The following is an 11,821-nucleotide window of genomic DNA, read 5'->3' as shown; positions in this document are numbered from 1 at the left end:
GCCTCCCAAGCAAATAGACTTTGAGCCTGAATTCGGTGTTTCTGTGGGCAGAACCTGTGGTTCATCTCCACAGCTGTTTCTGAGAAGGGAGGCGATGTGTGTTTGAGGAGCTGAAAACACTGGTCACACTGGACCCAAATTAAGTACAAACCTGAAAACAATGATCTTCTGTCTGAATACAGGTCTCCAGGCTCCCAGAGTGGCACCTTAGCCAACCTGTTTTCTGTGGCTATCCTGAGTTGCTAGGTCTGAGGCAAGGAAATAATATCCATGCTCTTAGCTTTCAGCATTAGATACTCCCAGGCCAGGTGCCCAAGGCAGAAATACAGAAAACAGCTCACTTTCTCTCTCCTTCTCTCTTTCTCCCTCCCTCCCTCTCCCTCTCCCTCTCCCTCTCCCCTCTCTCTCCCCATCTCCGCCCCTACCCTCTACTGAAGATATACTTAAAAAAAAGTGGTGTACTGGAAACTGGATTATGACGAGAAGGCATGAGATAACCCTGATCTTCCCAATCAGCATACAAGGCAGTCTCTGCTGTTCTCCATCCTCACACTACAAGATTTCCATTATCAAGATTTCCATTCCTTCCTCTTGTTGAGGGAAATTATCAAAAATATGAAATAACCAAAAGGATAGTTGCATGTTCATGTTCATTGTCTAACAGCCCAACCAAGGGTTCTATCATTCTCTAGGTCAGGAGTCAGCAAACTTTTCCTTTAAAGGGTCAGACAGAACATATTTTAGGCTTTGGGGGCCACATAAGGCTGTGGAAGCATAAAACAGCCACAGAAAACACTTAAAATGAATGCACAGATTTTTTCCAAAGAAACTTTATTTCTTTAAAAAAATCTTATTTATAAAAACAGGTGACCAGTGGATTTTGAGCACAGGAATTTGATAACTTTCACTCTAGTAAAGGCAAATGAACCCTGTCTGATGTGCTGTTTGCACTTGATAAGGGCCTAGGTTACAAGTTAACTTGGTAGACATTGATCCTATAGACTGGTAAACTATTATTATTTTTTTCACAGAATAGACAACCCAAAAAGTTAGGACATTATTGCCCAATAGGACTTTAAACAGTTTTGACTCTAACTTCCATGTACTATACATACCTTTGATCCTCGAAGATTCTTTGAACTAGCTATGCCATCTTTCCTTCTTCCCTAATTAATGAGTTATATAAGTGCACGAGTGTTAATTCTATATTTATTTGAGAATGATATTTTAACTTTCTGAAAATTAAACGATGACAATCTAGATCTAAGGCAAACATACCAGCATTCTACACTCGGCACCAAGGACAAGCAACACAAACACTTAAGGGAAAAAAAGGCAAGCGGTGTGTGAGGTCCTTCTCTTCACGCCACAAACTCACAAGCCTCCTGTGAGATTACATTCACCTTACCTAGATCCCTGATGTCACCTCCAGCACACCCAATGTCTTCAGAGTCAATAAACCAAAATAACACATTCTCTTTACTTCAGTAAAAGCAATTCACCAATATAAAACTCTGAGGTATTTCTCGACTCTATTATTCTGTAGTAACTACCTGCTTGTAGCAAATATGACTGCTTAAAATCCTCCCCTCTCATCCACCCCATCGACACATGAAGGAATGGGTTTAATTAAGGAGAGGGACATATATAAATTCTTTGCAATCATTCTAGCTTGAAAAATAAAATATTGTTATTCTCGCAAATACTTTAAAAATCTAATTTTTATATAAAAAGCAGCTCCTCATTAGCCCTGACTTGTACACATGATCAGGACTGGATCAGATTAACTTGGGGGAGCATTTCAAAGCTGCAGCAGTACACATCTACCATTTCTCAACTCTAACTTCAACAGCTCATTTCCTCTGATTCTCATCATGTCTTCGAGCATCATTTCTGTACAGTTCCAGGCCACCTCTAGTTCCGGGCCACACCATTCTCCAAAGCACCAGTCCCCCAATTTGCCAAGGCCTCTGGACATCCTTCTCCAAGCTCGCTCCTCTTCCTGACTTACCCATTATGGCATTACCATCAGCTTGCCGACTTTTCTCAAAACCTTAGAAATTTTGACATTTCCCTCACTCTTACCACCACTTCTAACATGCATTCCGTAGCTGAAACCTGTCAGTGCTACTGCACTCTCACAGACAGCTTTCCAGCACAGGCCTTCATTAGTTTCATTACCTGTCACCTTTTCGTTTGCATGGTCTGTTTCTCTCTCAGAGCCCCTACTTACTCCATTGATACTGCACACAAGCACAGATTGATTTTCTTAAACACAGAGTTCCTTGGGCCTCCCTCGCTTAGCCTTGATCAAAAAGTATCGACTGTTTTCTATTACTGGACAAATAAAATCTATACCCAAGACCCTACCTAATCCATATGCCAACATTTCCATCACAGGTTAGTTCCTCCGAAATGCCTCTAAGCTCTGGATCACCTTTTTTTTTTTTTTTTATCTCTCCCTGAAATATATTTCACCACAGCCTACTCTTTGGTTACTGTGTTTCTACATGTCCCAACCCTGCTCAAGTTCTTCCCGATTCTCTCAAAGAAAGCAACTTCCTCTCTTGTGACATCTATCATCTTTCACTGGGAAGCGTCTGGTGATAAAGTCTGACAGTGTTCGGTTTGCCCCTTACCACTGACATTTTCACCTCTGTGACCTTTGTTAACTGACTAAATGGCTCCATGCCTTAATTTTTACACTATCTGTAGAAACTTCAGACAACAACATTTACTTCTCCAGGCTTCAGTAGGAATAAATGAGTGACAGTGGTCCATGGTAAGTACTATTTACATGGCTCTTAAACACTGCATATCATATAGCCTTCTAGTTGAAATTACTTAATGAAGGCCTCGAGGATTGTTTTTTGGCTGCCCCGCATCTTTTCCATCTTTCGGTAATCACCTTCTGGGGGATTATTTCCTCTCATTAGGACCAGTCCTGCAGAGGCTATAAATCAAAGGGACAGGCCTTCCCCGCCAAGCTTGTGGGCACATTATTTAAGCTGGACAAATTGGACTTTCTGTCTTGGGATTCTGTACCTTGAACTGAATAATGCAAGTCTGAAAAAAAGAGTAATTAGAGTGCTTTCATTTCAACCTTAGGTCCTCAACCAAACAGTTGTATAGTTGATCTTACTTAGATCACCAGAACGCCAGGTTTTGCCCACTCTGACTCTGATTTTTTTCCTCCGTTTCTTTTATCCTTCCCTTCAGTCCTGTACTCCCTCCAAGTTCCTCTAATAAAATTGTATTTCTGCTTGAATTAGCAGAAATAAATTCTGTTGCTTGCAACCAAAGAACCCTGACATAGGATTATATTAGCTATCTTTTAACCTCCAATAGCCAAAACCTAATGTCTAGCATTTAAAGTCTTCGGTAAATTTTTGTAATATAAAAGAATGCTTCAACTTCGGTTGGCCTTGTCTATGTACACTTTCATTTATGTTTACTCTCTTACTTTCATTATAAATTATCACATGCTTCATTTAGCTTGTTCTAAAAATGAAAATATTTATGCCCATCTTATTCCAAAAATAATTTAAGATAATCTCATTTATATTTACATAGAAAATTAAAACAATGAAGAAAAAGTTAAAGGAGGCAGGCTTTTTCTCACAAAGAAAGTTATAAAACAAATAAACTAAAAAAATCTATTATCTTGGCTATAGAATTAACTAATTTCAAAAACTTCAGTTTTAGTCCAGTATTTTCTACCTTGGCTCTCCCATAGACTCTCTTAGGAAGATTGAAAAATAATAATAATATAAATAGTTCTGACCAAAGACCAATTTGATCTGAAGCACTGGGTGTGGGATGTGGGGTGCAGTATTCTGTGCAGTATTTATTTAAATGCTTCCAGTCGATTCTGATTCACAATAAGAATTGAGGTATGAGAATCATGGAGCTAATCAATTATGCAAGATGCTTAATATGGAATATTGATCTTCAAATGATACTTGTCAAGTATAAGAAACTTTGTGTAGATTTGAGAACAAAAATATGAGCTTGAAAGATTCAGTAAAATAAACTCACTTGAAAAACACTAATACTCTACAATTATTTTTCCATCAAAATAAAATAGTGCCAAGTACATGGCCTTTTCCAAGTAACAAATCTTTGAAACCAAAGTGAAATTTTAAAACCACTTCTTCAAATAGCATCCGTCCGGTAGGCCAATGGCCTGTTTTAGTTCATTTCCCGTTTCTGCTTGGTAAAGTTCATAGGATATTTCGAGAATCAATGGGTAATTAGGAATTGGGTGCCAATTTAGCTATTTGATTTGGAAATTGAGTCTTTAAAAACCATCAATTCCAAATACACAGCAAGCTATCCTTATTATGTTATCCCAGAAACTGGGAATAAGAAAATTCTAAAAACATTTATAAACGCAGGAGCCGGGGGCTGCAGGTGGAGCACACACAGCTGCCAGAAAAAGTAAGGCACCTGCTATGTCCTTGTGTACCCTTTGATGGGTAGGGAAAGGAGAACAATACAGTCTGCTACATATAAACCTGGGGAAGAGTTATAAATGTGATTAAAGAGCTCTTTTGGGAGGCCTTTCTAAAAGGGCATGCACAGTGGCCCCTGTATAGTAAGAAATGAAGGCCGCTGGTCCTAGGCAGCTTTTGTTAACTGTAAAAGGCCACTAGAAAAGTTACACACCTGCCATATCAGCCATTAATATCTTAGGAGACATAACTTCATCAGATGCAGAATTAGCTGCTTGTTCTAGTCAGTTCAGCAGATGTCTACGGAAGTCTGCTGTCTATGTAAAACATTGTGATAGGCTGAGAGGCATCAGTCTCAAACCTAGATGTGAAAAGAATCACTAGAAAATCTTATTAAAAGATAGATCTCTGAACCAGGGATATGGAATGAAAATATATGGGTTTGGATCAGGGCTTTACCACCCCTCATCTGGGTGCATAAGACAAGTTATGCACTCCATTTTGCTGCATTTTCCACATCTGTAAAGCAAGGACAGTAGGACACATCTGATGAGAGATGAATGCGAATGGCTGTGGAGATTCTCCTTTCTTTCTTTCTGGCTCCCTTAGCAGAGAGCTGGCTCAGCAGCTGAGTTATCTCAACAGAAGAACAGACTGACACCAGCCACCAGTCCATGCCCCACCACTTCTAGCAAGGCCACGTCCCTGAGGAGGGAGTTTCTGTTGTTTCAGAGACACAGATATACCCTGTGTGTTTTCCCCTAATCCCCACTTTCACCACCATTTCAAGGAATCACGGTTTTTAAATTTCAATGTTCATTAAACTACTCTGAATACTTAATAAAACACAGATTTTGGGCCCTACCCTTAAAGCTTCTGAGTCTCTAGGTCTGACTGTAGCCCCCAAATTTGTATTTATAATGAGATTCCAAGTGATAATGATGACAGTCTAACATATACTTTAAGAATCACTTATGTAAATACTCTGAGGACAGTGTCCCTCTCTACAGAACCATCGGTCATGTCTAAGCTTTGGGCTTAGAGAGTCTGAGGATTGTGTATACTTTATTATTTCTCTGTCAGATTTCCCCCCAATAATCTCTCTTTTATATCTGTACTACATAATGCTAATGGTGTATGTCCATAGCTATAATAAGAATTACACATGCTATCACATATAAAATTGTTTAGAAATGTACTTAATAGTTTGAGCTCTTAAATGGAAGTCAACATTATTTTTTATTTGTCAAACCCCTCTTAAGGAGCTACTATGTGCCAAACATCTGGTGAGATGCTGAAATTAATATATGAACATGACGCATTCCTACAATCTAGGAATTGACAGTCAAGAAGAAAGTAAAAGCATGCTCACAAATAATTATAGTGCTATAATAAACACAATAATGTAAGTAGTCTCTAATATGGGCAGGATTCCATTAAGTTAGTTATCATTAGCGAACAGCAAAGGTCGTAACTGGTTTCTTTGCTACCACCCAATGCCCACAGAAGGCATAAAAAGCCACCCTTTGACCCCCATTCTCTCTACTCTCCCTAGCTCCCCACTCCTGACTTCCACAGTTCACTGCAGAGAGGTGCTGCACATGTGTAATATTCTGCTGGATTAGATTCATCAAAGATAAACACAGTGCAGGAAACAGCACTTAAAAACTATTAGATGTGGTTTCATCCTAAATTATTTTTTGCCCACACTCAGATGCTTGAAGTTTTTATCATTCTTCCTATTATCTGTTTGCAAAGAAGCTTTCTTCAAAGAGTCACGTCTTCAAGTGTTACCTATATCTGATTACATTCATTTCATGGATGGGATATGAGACAGAGAGATATTAATGGTTTGTCCCAGGGCAGAGACTGGGAACCAGAACTCTTAACTTAGGGGCCCAGGGCTCTGCGCTCTGTTGTTTCACAAGAAGCAAAAGGTAAATATGACCCACTCACATCAAAGAGCAAAAGGTCAGGGGGAAAAATAATAAGAAATGAAACCAGAGGAGAGGGTTTTTTTTTATTTTTTGTTTTTCTTTTCAGAAAACATGCCTCATCATCTGAGAGAAGAATCTTGTCCTCTTTAGGATATCATCACAAATAAATATTTTAAATAAAGATAAATTTCCATTTTACCCACAGGATACAGCAGCTCCTACTACCTGATTCTTGTTCTTGCCAAGGAGTGTTTATCCTTCCCCAATCTCCTCCCATAATGTTTAACAAATGGTCTTGTCTGGACCACCCAGCTGCTACTAAGAAGAAGAAAGAAATGAACTTTCCCCAGATCCCTGTTTTTCTATGCTGACAATGTCGGGAAAGAATGAGAACTGTATGTTAAAACATCAGGACTTTCTTCATTTAAAACAAATTGCACCCAGAATCTAACATCATTAACGTTAGTGGGTCTGGAGAAGCTGGACAGAAAATCGACTGGGTTTTCCCTCTGAGGTACTTTCATCTAGCAGCAAAACTATCCACTGAATACACTACCTAATCAGAATGAAAGTAAGGCTGTGTCAACTGTACACCTGCTGGAACTCATGTGAGAGAAATCCAGGCCTTCTCAGCTCTCAGTTGATCCCAAAAGTAACCAAAAACTTAGCATGTCAGCCATGCCATCTAGACTATCTCCTTCCAAGTTTGTTCATTTACAGGTAATCCTATAAATACTTACAATCTGAGGTCACTTTGAAATAACATTTTCTAGATACTGTCAGAAAACACATCAGGTTTGATTAGACCATACTGACTTGTATACTGAGTTAAAGGATCTTTCCCATGAGAAACTTATAAAATCCAAAAGTCAGAACCATTAGAAAGCTTAAGCATGGAGTATAATGGAAGCCCAATCCCTAGGTCAGTCCAAGTGGAGTTCTATATGAATTTAGTTGCATTTAGCTGAGATTATGGTAAATTTTTTCTGGTTCATGGTCGTCCCACAGTTGAAGGAATCCTAGTATATTAGCATACTTTCTAGATTTCTATATTATCTTCAGATAGTATAAAGAACAAGGAACAATATCTCTGAAATCTGGCATAATCATAGGCAGCCAATATCTGCTTAAATAAATTATTTTATCATCACCATTTTTTTTTTAACTTATAAACATTCACCTATGAGGATCTCTGGCTAAAGATTAAACCTTACCCAGGCAACACATGACTGAAATTTCAATACGGGGAACTGATGAAGACAACTGTCTTGTCTGCTTTGATCATCATATAAATATTAACCTATACCCACCCTAGAAGAGAGACATCATCAGGGCGTTTGCCATTGTGCCATTCTGATCAAGATCCAGACTAGTGCTCCCATATTCACGAAAAGCTGGGGGTACCCTGAAAAGAGCGGGGTGATGGCATTTATTTCCCTGATCAGCCCACATCACTCACGAGCCTTAGCAGAACTTTCACAGAATTAGTCATGAATACTGGGCGAGAGGTGATAAGAGAAAGGAGAACCAGTTTGACCTTTAGAGTCTCTGGAAATTGTATTGCAGTTGTGATAGATATCGAACTGCTCTGGCTTGCAAAATCTTAGCAGGGTGTACTATTTATGGCTTTCTGGGAATGACAGGGATGTCTCAAGATTATCTCAGAATACATTTCTGAAAAAAGCTCATGTGAACATTTCTTCCGTCACACCTGTTCACAATCCTTTCTTGGTTTTAGGCCCTCCTCCACTTCAATAAGAGGTGTTATCAGGGTAAGAATTACCCTTAGTTCAGCGAATTTCCCCCTTAATTCAGATAGCTTATAGTTGGAGGTCTTCACCAATGTGAAAACTTTTATCATTTGTGACTTTATTATCAACCTATTAGCAAAAAATGGGTTTTCCTCCACATATTGATTTTCAGAGTGCCTATGGCTCCCCACTCCCACCATGCTCCATCCCTTATGGCCAGGGGTTATGAGAAGGGAAAACATTCTAACACAAAGGAACCATGGGTAATGTTGGTTGAGTCTTGGTCTAAAAAAGAACTTGAGAATAGGGGTCTACATCGTTGTTTCTCCTTGAAGAACAAGATATAAAAATACAAACCAGAGTGGCACTCCCTCCAGGGCTTCTATTCCTACGAAGAATACAGAATTTTCCCCTTTCTGACTAAAGTTTGCCATTTAGCCAAGAAATTCATTTTACAATATTCTTCTCATATATACCACTGAAGTAGTTACTTGTATTTTGGCAACTGAGTTTTCTACTAAACTGTAACAAGGGAGCCACTTCTTAACACTCAGCAGTCCCCTTGCTTTCCGGAGGCACTTCTTTTTTAATTGTACTCAGATGAAGACAGAAACAAAGTCCTATCTCAAAATGCAAGTGAGAGCTTCCAGCTCTAGTAACAGCTCCAACCAGGGATGCTATTTCTTTTGACCCTGTTAAGCAAATGGTTCTCATCTTTGGCCACACATTAGAATCATCTCCAGGGATTTTAAAAATCCCAATATCCACACTACCTTGGACCATTTAAAGAGGAATTCCAGGGATAGAACTCAGGCCTCGGTGTTTTCTGAAGTCTCATTGGTGACTACAGTGCAATCCAAAATTAAAAACCAGTGTCTTAAACTAGTAGTTCTCAAGCTTGAGTGTGTTATCAGAATCTCCAGGTTAAAATAGATTGCTGAACCTCAACCCCAGGGATTCTGATTCAGTAGGTCTGGGGTGCAGGCCAAGAGTTTGCATTTCCAACAAGTTCCCAAGTGATGTTGAAGCTGACACGTTTAAGTAGGAAGACCACACCTTGAGAACCAATGTCTTACGGGAACACGTTGATCTGACACTTTTAGTCAGAATAAAGCTCACTTGTTTATATTTTAGAGAAACTGGTTTAATATTAACAGCCATTTTGAATAGCAATATATATTCTTTAATTTGACAAACTAATGGAAATACTAGTGACAGTGCCAAAGAGCATGTCTTAATGGCTTCATTTCCCTCCCAATTAGAGAAGAAATCCAACTCATAAAATATAACTGAGATGTTTAAACAAACCACTTATGTGGTACTTAGGTGAAATTGTAACCCTTGTAAAATAGCACAGATCATAATCATTTTCATGAATATCTGGTTTGTTTCACTCAGTTCACTTGAAAATTTGAGCAGCTGGGCATCACAGGAAGAAAACTGTGTTATCTCACCTTGATTAGAGAAATGGTAAGGATTCAAAAATATTTAGTTCATAATGTTTTTCTCATTTGTTTGGAAATAACTTTCTTACAATTTTTGGAAAATGCCCAACATTTTTGGCCTCCATTACTAGTTAAGGGAGATCACATTAATTCCCTCATGTGACAATCATATATCTTGGTATCATTGTATGAAATCCATTTTTTCCTCTTTGAGGTTTTTCATTTTTTCTAACTGGCTATATATCAGTGCTCTTATAAAATAAAATAATTTTTTAAAGACTTGTAAATGGATGTTCACATCAGCTTTATTCATAATAAGAAAAAAATACTGAAAAAAACATACATTCATCAACAATAGAATAATCAACGATGGCTCGCCTACAAAAACAATGAAAATACTGGCAAAATAATTAAAATCAATAATTTCAACTCTGGAAATTAACCAAAAACACTGAACAAATTGAAAAACTTCCTTGTTCAGGAGAAATTACTGACGTTTCTCTGTAAAACAGTGGACTGTATGACATTTAACTTGAAACTATTCCAAGCAAGATCACCCTCACCAACCCTGTGACAATGTAGCCAAGAAAAGCCAGCAGCCTCACAGCTGAAAGAGAAGACTGGCATCTTTTGGAGTGCTGTTAAAAGCTTCATGTGCAGAGCAGTCAATATTTTGTCCAAACTGGTTGCTTCCTAGAAAATCTCCATTTCAAGTTTATGTGGCTATTTGATTTGACTCAGAGCCGCATTCAGCAAAAATGAAAAGCCCTCTCCCCAAGGGATTTTGGTTTAAACAATATCAATCTTCCACCAACACCACAAATGCCTCAGGCTATGGTTCAAGTTAGGGTCCGCTAGAGCCTAGACAAAAATTTAAAAGGAAGTCCTAGAGAACTACAGGACCAGAAGGAACTTTGAAAAGCTCCAACATATTCCTAGGGATCTAAAAGAACTCGTGCATGCGTAAGGCAATGTATAAACTCAGGAAAAACCTAGGAATGTACAAGACCTCAGTCATCCACCTCTGGCTGACCTTGAGGGCTGTACAAGCAGGAAGTGAAACCTAAAGCTATCTCGTAAATTTCCTGAAAATTGAAGGTGGGCTTTCACACACAGATCCCTTTGACAAAAGATAGAAGACACAAAGGCAAGCTATTTAAGGAAATATTTTGACTGATCATTGGCTTACTATTAAATTGTACCGACTGACCAAAGTGGCAAACCCTGGGAAGCTAAGACTAGTAATTACACTTATCTAGATTTTGCAAACACCATGACAAGGACTTGTTTTGTTCACTAAAGTGTTCCCAACCCCTTGCATATTTGCTGAATTCAATGAGTACATGACCACTCAATTAATATAAAGTAATAGGTTTGAATCATTATCGTTTTGTAAAAAGAAAAACATACCTATGAATCTGGCACTTTTGATCATTGTTTGATGCTTTAAGATAGGAGGTAGCAAATATAACACTTGTGGATTAAAAAATTAAGCTGCATTTTTAAAAAGTGATAGATAAGGTACTGTGGTAGACCCTGTGATGTCCCAATCCCCACTCAGGAATGAAGGACTTATCCCTCCATTTGGTGGGACTGCTGTGAGATGATGACCTCCACCAAGCTGAAGAAACCACCTGTCCACGATTGTTTCTTTCTAGGGCAGCCTAAATCCAAATATGTCCAAAAAAGGATTACAGAGATGCAGCCCCTTATTCTAACTGGGTAAACACTGAACAGCAATATTAGTTTTAGTGTGCCTACTTCATTGGAACTGCATTCTCCCTCTGCCCAATCCTGCCTCTTTTCCTTACTTCCACACAATTCCATTATGAGAACATTTCTAATTAATGAGATTCTGTATGAATATTTCAGAGAACTAGGCGTCAAGTCTATCAATTTCTTCCACTTTATCAAGCTGCCTCATGCACGAGCCCATGCAAGAAGGTGCTTCTTATTTTTATTCTAGCTCAGAGTTCTCCTAGAATAATGAGTACTTGCTTCTTGGCCATCTGCTATTTGGTATGGTTTAATTAAATGAGTATGTGTTTGCTTCTCTCAAGCCTTGGGTAGAGGTTTAACATGTTCTCATAAAACTATAAAGAATTGGTTTATCATAGATTTACTACATCTCTCTCTCTCTCTCTTATTTGTTTTTAGAGATTGGTGAGCCTAGTCATGATTGCGCACATCAACAAATCAGTTCCCAACTCCTCTGCCAGATTTCTGAGCAACCT

Source organism: Pteropus medius, unplaced genomic scaffold, assembly GCF_902729225.1.
Source record: "Pteropus medius unplaced genomic scaffold, Ma_sr-lr_union100, whole genome shotgun sequence".
Lineage (NCBI taxonomy): Eukaryota > Metazoa > Chordata > Mammalia > Chiroptera > Pteropodidae > Pteropus > Pteropus medius.
Note: the sequence above shows the minus strand (reverse complement) of the source record.